This window comes from Sander vitreus, chromosome 4, assembly GCF_031162955.1.
Source record: "Sander vitreus isolate 19-12246 chromosome 4, sanVit1, whole genome shotgun sequence".
NCBI lineage: Eukaryota > Metazoa > Chordata > Actinopteri > Perciformes > Percidae > Sander > Sander vitreus.
Window position 1 is genome coordinate 38,898,870 of NC_135858.1, and position 8,786 is coordinate 38,907,655.

Below are 8,786 nucleotides of genomic sequence, written 5' to 3' on the forward strand. Positions count from 1 at the left end.
TGCTACCAACTGTAATTGGTGTACCTAGTAGTTTGCTACTTCAACACAGGCAGCGCCCCCTCCAGAGGCTTTTCTCCATACACACACAATGCTGATACACAGTTCAGGTCATCAGCCTCACCTGTCTGAGCTGTGGTTATACGCTGAATTAGTGTGACAGTGTGTATGTACAGGTGGTATACACTACACTCATTCATACAGAGACACCTGGTTGTCTTGGAGTGCATGTTTCTTTGTGTGTGTGTGTGTGTGTGTGTGTGTGTGTGTGTTTTGACAGCTGGGTTTCACCAGGCTGCACAGTGTCATCAGACGTCCCACAGAAACCTTAACCCTTTGACCTGGCACCTCAATTGCCACCACACGCCACCACAACTACACACTGCTTAATTCAACTGCAGCAACATTTAGTCAGTGCCAGAGTCAAGTTTAGGCAACTCTCACAGGTAAACAATAGCTGGATTCAAGGAAAGTGCTATCACTGAGAGTGACAGCATTCTCCTTGAATCCAGCACCTTGAATTGGAGCACTGCAGGGATGATGTTATACCCTTTTCCCACCAAAATTTGCCTGTATATGCAGGTTTTTATTCATTTAAAAAAAGAAAAACTAAGATTATTAAGACATGCAGGAAATCGTCACAGGTTGGAGTCAAACCCTTGACCTCTGCGTTGAGGCATAAACCTCTAAATATATGTACGCCTGCTCTACCCACTGATCCAACCCAGCCACATATGCAGGTTTTTTAAACACTGGTAAACCTGCTAAAAATAGCCCATAGACTCCTTTCCCATTGCCAGTAGACGAGTATGCCTGTCTTGAATTTTTTGCTTGTATGTCACGTCACAAACATGCCAGAAAACAGGTGTTGTTAACTTTTCCTGCTACAGCTTTCCGACACAGTGCACAAAACTGCTAGCCTGACAAGCCAGACCCACATCAAGATGTTGGGTCTGGGAACTCACCATTGGCATGGCTCAATCCGAGGGATGGGATAAACGGTTGTCTTTCAAATTCCCTCTGCACTCATAGCCAACCAGAGCAACGGCGGTTGATACATTAAACTTTTGCCGTATCCGGTCGGCAAAACTCCGAACACATCTTCCTTTTTTAAGAATGACTTCAGTGCTTAATTCCAAGTCTTCCAGAGCGGCAAAAGCTGATTCGAAAGACCGCTGTGCGCCAGCAGCAGCAGCCATCTTCTTTGTTTTCAAGTAGTAGGGAATTCTCGCAGAACCGTCGCAACTCTGCTGTCATTATGTTAAGCCCCGTCTCTATACACAATGTGATTTTCCTGACCAACTTTGCTGTATATTCACTTCATATCTTTGCTAATAAACTCTCTTTGCTCTGCATTCACAGTCACTCACTCGCTCCAACACACATTCCCCTCACATCACCACACACAGACACACACACACACACACACACACATACACTACGTACTGGCTCTGCTTTTCCTCAAAAGAGATACCCTACTCTAACTTAGATACATAGGATTAGTAAACAGTAGAAAGCAACATGGAGGCCAGTGAAAATGTTACGGTGATTTTATTATATGTTACTTATTCAGTCTCTCTTTCAAACTCGGTGCAGACTAGAGCGCTGTTTGGGCTGAGACAGACGAAATAAGTGACGTTGATGATAGAAGTTACTGATGGAGGCGGCAAGTCCCTCAAAAGTGAACACTGACACACTGAAGCTGTTTTTACTCAATTAATAATACAATATATGTATATATAATAATGTAATTAGCACCCTATGTTATTTCGCTAAAGCTTATTATATTGTTATAAATGTTCTGCTGGCAGTTCAAGTTTTACGACGAGTGGCAAACAAATCTATTACCCTTTATTTGGAGAAGGTCGGCGAGAAGCATTCACTATAAAATTCAAACTGACAAAATACTACAGTATATGAGAAAGAGAAGCTACATATAAATACTGAGTAACAGATATATGTAATCAAGATAACCTAGAATAGCAAAGTGGGAGAAGCTGAAGGTTCCAACAGCAAATTAGCAAGATTGAAAGATTGAAAGATTGCTTAAAATGATTTCCTCAATAGGAGAAAAAGGTGTCTCCTGGATATTATAAAGTATGCTCTATGTGTATGTAATGGCTATCAGTAAAAAAAACATCTTTGGTTTCTGGGAAGTCAAGTTTGTAAGAATGGCTAATGGCTGTGAAAGCGGTCACCAGCTCAACAGAAGAGGAGATGATTTGTTCAGACGGCAGTTTTTTAAATAGAAGTTACAGCTTAAAGGTTGGAAAGAAGACATCAGAAGGATGAAAGTTACCATGACATATCATGTCATTGTTGACTTCTCTCCACATTTTCACATGCACAGGCGTGTAGCTTTGACTTTCTATCAACATAGATATTTTTGAACAAGACTTTTTCGGAACCCTGGATGCCCAAAACAACTTATTCCACCAACTCTATAGGAGCTAAATTTATCGGAACATTTTTTCAGATTTATATGAATTGAACAGTGCCCCACTGTTCAATTCATATAAATCTGAAAAAATCTTATAAAAAAATAAAGATAAAAAACGGAAATGATAAACCCATTGTATGCCATCCTTATGTGATTAACTATTTGTGTCATACGAAGACAACCAGTTTTGTTAAAAGGGTCCCTGAATAAACTGTACAGAAAGGTTAGGTTCAGTATTGGGTATTATTCTTTTTCACAAAGTTGATATTGTTACATGATACATACTAATGTCAAGTTGTGAATGTCCTTGTATGCCCGACTTGCAATAATATAATTATTTTGGCAACATTGTATTTTGTTTTAGGTTTTAACGTTGCATAAGGGATCCCCATTTTCCAAAGAAAAGAGTGACTGTTGGTTATAATCCAACATCATTCTGTAACATTTTGACCACAGGGCTGCAGTGTGCCTGGACCCTGTTGGGAAACACTGCTCTGGAGAATGTTGACTGAATCGAGTGTGTTTTCACAGACCTGCTGAGTGTGTGTGTGTGTGTGTGTGTGTGTGTGTGTGTGTGTGTGTGTGTGTGAGAGAGAGAAAGAGACCATGGGGATTTAACCTATGTACAACAGTTTCTATAACTGTTGGAGATCTGTCTGTATTTGTGTGTTTACATGTCGCACTGCATGCATGTCTATGTGCGCATGTACCTGTGTATGTGAATGTATGTGCCAGATCCTAAGAATGCATGTATTGTTTATCACATTCCTGTTGTGTGTAGGGAAACAGGCAGGGAAACTTAAACCTAACAGGGCTGTACGCTCGCTGCTCTCCACAGTCCGTCCACAGGCTGCCCCAGACAGAAAATTGTGAGGGTTGGGGTCCAAATTACACTTGGTGAGAGAAGAGAATGCTGCGCTTGTTTCCTGCTCTGTGTGTTCAGCGTGTGTACAGTGATGGGAGTGTGTGTTGCGGAGTGTAATGCTTGTGTGGTATATGTTTTTCTCTGGCTTTGCCAACTGTGGGCGAAAGCAGCCTCACTGTGACAGACTCTTTAAGGAGTATTATCGATTCTATCTAAACTAAACGGGTGTCAGTGTTTAGCAGAGCATAAACACAAGAAACACTGCCACTGTGTGTGTGTGTGTGTGTGTGTGTGTGTGTGTGTGTGTGTGTGTGTGTGTGTGTGTGTGTGTGTGTGTGTGTCTGTGTCTAAGTGTACATGTGTTTGTGTGTGTGAGTGCGCATGTTTGTGCTCGTGTGTGTGTGTGTGTGTGTGTGTGTGTGGGGGGGGGGGGGGTTGTCTGTGTTTGTGTGGGTGTTTGAGTGTGTGTGTGTGTGTGTGTGTGCATGTGTGCATGTGTGTGTGTGTGTGTGTGTGTGTGTGTGTGTGTGTGTGAGTGTGTGTGTGTTTGTGTGTGTGCATGTTTGTGCATGCGTATGTGTGTGTGTGTGCATGTTTGTGTAATCCATGTTCCTCTTTAACACAAATCTATGCAGTAGTAGTACAGTTTTTATGTAACTGATGCAAATTAAGATGTGGCACAAAAAAAAGTGTACTTTAGATTGTTAATAGGGATAGTAAAGAGGAAAAAGAAAAACCTAAACCTAAATATAAGCCTAACTTGTGTGTAAGAGAGTTGTGCAGGTGTCCCTTTATCTAAATTATCTGATTCCAGTTTATTAAATGTGAATATTTTCTAGTTCTTTTACTCCTCTGTGACAGTAAACTGCATATATTTCAGTTGAGACCCAACAACTAATCGAATAATCGAGAAAATAATCAACAGATTAATCAACAATGTAAATAATCGTAAGTTGCAGACCTATTGTACCATAAAAATGTTCTCCTTTGCAGCCCGACATGACATTCTGAAATTCCTGCTGCAAGCATATGTATCACATTTGGGGAAGCTGGTAGTTGTTAGTGAACGGGAAATCTTGGAAATTTGCTCGGCCTTGTAATTGTTTGCAGGCAATATAATACGTATTGTATTAAATTATAGAATGCATGACAATGGCAGGTGTAACTGGCTTATACTTTTTGACCAGCACTATTAAATCAAGCTTTCCACTCACTATACATGAGACTTCAAGACCATGGCATAATGTGGTGCTTTTTTGATTCTGGGCCTCAGTTAGTTGGTGATGTCCTTCGTTAACTAAACTGCCATTGTTGTTTTTATCCCTGCATATTATGGCACAGGTTTAACCTATTTTTCTATCTACTCACAACCCTCAGGACCTCAATTGTTCTAATAAATATAAGAGCTTGATTTACTTTCTCGTGAGACAAACCTCAAAGCTGTCAATTAAACTAGTGTGGACTGAACAATCGCACAAGACTGGAGTCTTAGTCTGCTTTCAAGCAGACTTGGGTTTTGTTTGTGGTATAAAAGCAAACAGACCAATTACAATCACTTCAATAAGTCCACCTACTGATTATGAACTGTTGTCTTTTCAGCAAGCAATCCAAAGTTATCCATATAGGTAATGTCGATTATTTATAGTCAATTCAAACATATATCACTTGGGGCGTCCCGGTAGCTCACCTTGTTGAGCATGCGCACCATATACTGAGGCTCAGTCCTTACCGCAGTGGCCCAGGTTCAAGTCCAACCCCTTGCTATCTAATGAAGGCCAAAAAGCCCCCCAAAAATTCTAAAAAATAACAAAAGTGTGTCACCTACAAAACAATGAATTTATTTGACCCCTGGGGTTCTTAGGAGAGTAAGGCTATACCTAGGGGGTTGGGGAGGTGAAAGCTAAGATATTAATTTCCGGTATACATTTTCATATTCATCACAAATTCAACGTGTGTATGATCGGAGGGCGGGGGGGGTCCAACCTCGGCAAATGTAAACACGGTGGTGTGTTCGGCTGATCGCTGGCGTTTAGAGGCTTTACTAAGTGGCACCTAGTCACTGCCAAAACAAACTAAAGTGTGTGTGTGTGTGTGTGTGTGTGTCACACACCCGTGGGCGAGCGTGTTGCTGTTAAGTGCCACTGTGTGTTGGCCAAAACAAACAGGCTTAATGAGAAGCAGCTCCTGGGACAGAGAGAGAGAAAGTGAGTGAGAGAGAGAGAGAGAGAGATGGAGGAGACCCGGCCAGGCCAAACACACTGACCCCGCTGTCTCTCTTACATGGACTTAAAGGATACACTGTTCCTCTCTGTCCTCCTCCTATAGCATGACCATCACCTTCATCAGCCTCACCCCTCTCACTCCTCCACACTCCTTCCTGTCCTCAACTCTCACCCCTCTATTCACCACTGAGGTGTGAGGGTGAAAGGGGTGAGAGGGAAAGAAGAAGGGGGGGGGGGGGGGGGGGAGTGAACGAGGTGAGTGATGGCAATTAGAAGTACATTTGTATCTGTGTGGGGGAAACATAGGAGTTCTGCTGAACTAGTTTATCTGTAGATGCACTGGCTCAGCAGTTGTGAAAGGAGCAAGTGAAAAAAATGTAGAGAACATGCCATAATGTGTAAGACTGTCCTCCCCAAAAAATGCTCCCATAAGTCGTTTGAAGCAGCAATTACGACCTACTGTATATTTACGTTTATAGTGACGGTCCCCTCTAGTGGCCATAGTAATTATGACGGGAGCAAAGCAGGAAGTAAGGTCATTGAGACTCGGGCATTGCGGGCTTAGAAGTGGGCTTGTTCTGTTTGGGAAACACCTGGATGGAAATTGTGAGTGTGGAGACGCGGAGACAGTAAAAGACATCTTGATTCAATGCAAGAACTTTTCTCAACAAAGGAGGAAGCTTTTCAGAGCTCTAGGAGCAGCTGGCTACGATCCATTCTAAATTTGGATGACTGGACTAAGTTGAAGAAGCTGGTGGATTTTCTATACAGTTTTGTACTTTATAATGAAATATGATTAAGTAAAGACAATGTTGGTAACAAACAGTATAGGGCAGCAATACGCCATTGTAGCGTCTAGTCTGCCTTATCCAAAGAAGAAGAAGAAGGAAGTAAGGTGACAAAGTATAAGGGCACCAAATTAGTTACGCAAAATCTCACAAAATCTTGCAAAATATAATATAACATGATAATATAATTTCATTACACTTACCCAGGAAACGTGTTTGTACTTCAGAAGTGTTTTAATCAAAACCACAATATTTTTCCTAAACCCAACTAGTTGTTTTGGTGCCTCAACTTCACGGTCATCGTCGTATAGCTGAATCCCTTCCAGCCACAACGACAATTTTTCGCATAAGGAGGTAGAAGTGGAGTTTGAGTCTCGTTTGAAAATAAAAGTAACTTTACGTACGTCACAGTCAGCGTCACGTGCGTAACCAAAAGTGAAGTAAGACTGATTTGAACCCAAACCATGATCTTTTTCTAAACATAACTAAGTAGTTGTGGTGCCTAAACATAACCAAACTGTGACCGTTAAAGATGTGTTTAAAACTGCGATCTTTACGGTCAAAACCGCGACCGACGTTTTCAGGTTTAAATATGAGGATGGAAAACGACCAATATCGTTGCATGGTTGTACCTATTTACAAAATAAATACTACATACAGACACATCTCACACCCTTTTCAGTACCCATATTTCTCATTTAAATACATTTCTGATAAATACAGTTGTTGTACCAAATAAACATATGTAGGTGCTGACACTGTTGATAATCACCATCCATACAGACTATGCAGAGATCATGCTGTCATTTCAGAGCCTTTTGTGTCAAACCTGCCCACTAAGTCGAAAAGTTTCTCCTCTGCAATATATAGCTGACAATTTTTGTTTCTCTGCCTGATCATTCTGCCTACCTGGTTCACAACTTTGATATTAACTGACCTTCATGTTTTATAGACCAAATTATGAATAGAAAAATAGTTGATAGATAAATTTAAGATTTTTATTTTTTTTCCCGCTCCTGCCCCTCAGACAGCCACTGGGTGTGACGGACACTGGAACATGAATTTGTCTTGTCAAATCAGCTTTAAGAACACTGTAGGAGCCACATACTGTATGTTGTTTATGGTCTCATTTATATTATTTATTGATTATTATATTGTGCACTTATATTGCAGGTGGACCTGCACCTGTTCATCCTGCTTTTTTTGGGCTTTGACAGAGAGGGGGTGAGCCTGGGAGCAAACACTTTCTGTTGACCGCTGCACTAACGCACTTATTTTGACTCACAAAGTAACTTTACATTACACCAGTTGTATTTTACGTGTGGAGGAATAAATCATTGCAAGACAATCTTGAGTGCGTCACAGTGCGTTTATGCATCGCTCAGTGTTTAGTCCCTCACTCACTCACTTCACTTTGTAGGACTTCTTACAGCTGCAACATTAGACAAGAACAATAGGTCCCAATGATTTACCAGTTATCAAAGGAGAGATGAGTCTGTTTTGTTATGTAAGAGACTGGAAGAGGAGAGAGGAGATTAAACTCTGAAACCCAAGCCGTTTTTGAGTGTTTTTTGCTCCTTTCACATTATTACTCACCCAGAACCCAAAAATTCAACTTTCAGTATTACATATTGCACCTTTACTGAAGTAAAGGATCTGTATACTTCTTCCACCACTGTTTACCACTAGGCACCACTGTGTTTTGTTGCTTAGGCTTGCAGTCTCCGTCATGGATTGGAGCAATTTCCATCACATGACCATGCCTCACAGGAAGCAAAGCTTTGTATCTTTTTTAGGACAACACATAGAATTTTAGATAATTTTTTGAAGTTGGACATGTTCTCTGTAAGTTTTTTTTTTTATCCTCTTAGTGTTTTTTTGGCCTATTTTGGAGGTTTTTACTTAATCTCGGCCCGTTCTAACAAGACACATTTAGGGACGGTCGGAATTTTGAGAATCCGACAAACAAGTCAGTTTTTTTCAGCTTCTTTCTAGGGTAAGTGGTTTTTCTTTGGCATTCTTTTAAACAAAACATGCTTTTTCAAACCTGCCAGCGGGTTTTGGGGTTAGGAGAGAAAGTCCCCCAGGCTCCAGCCATCATTTCAATCTCAACTACACACCTGTAAAGTTTAATTACTGCATCTTGCACGACTGTGAGGCTATCGCAGTGACAGAACCTGGCCACAGACAAAGACAGAAATTTGAACACCTGGCAAAGTACTCAAAACCGTCTTGTGGTAGTTCCCGTTATAGTAGCTGTCTCCAGGACCACATTTTGCCATGATGACACACATACAAGCACATGGACTCACTAGGTAAAAACAATACCAGCATTGCTGTCGTGGCTGGTAATGATGTCTGTAGTTCCTGCCTAAAACGCCATCATTTTGTGTGACTGCACTTTCCTATACATTGATTTATTTGTGTCAGCCTGCCACAATGTCATCGTTGACAGACACATATTTATGTTCTGT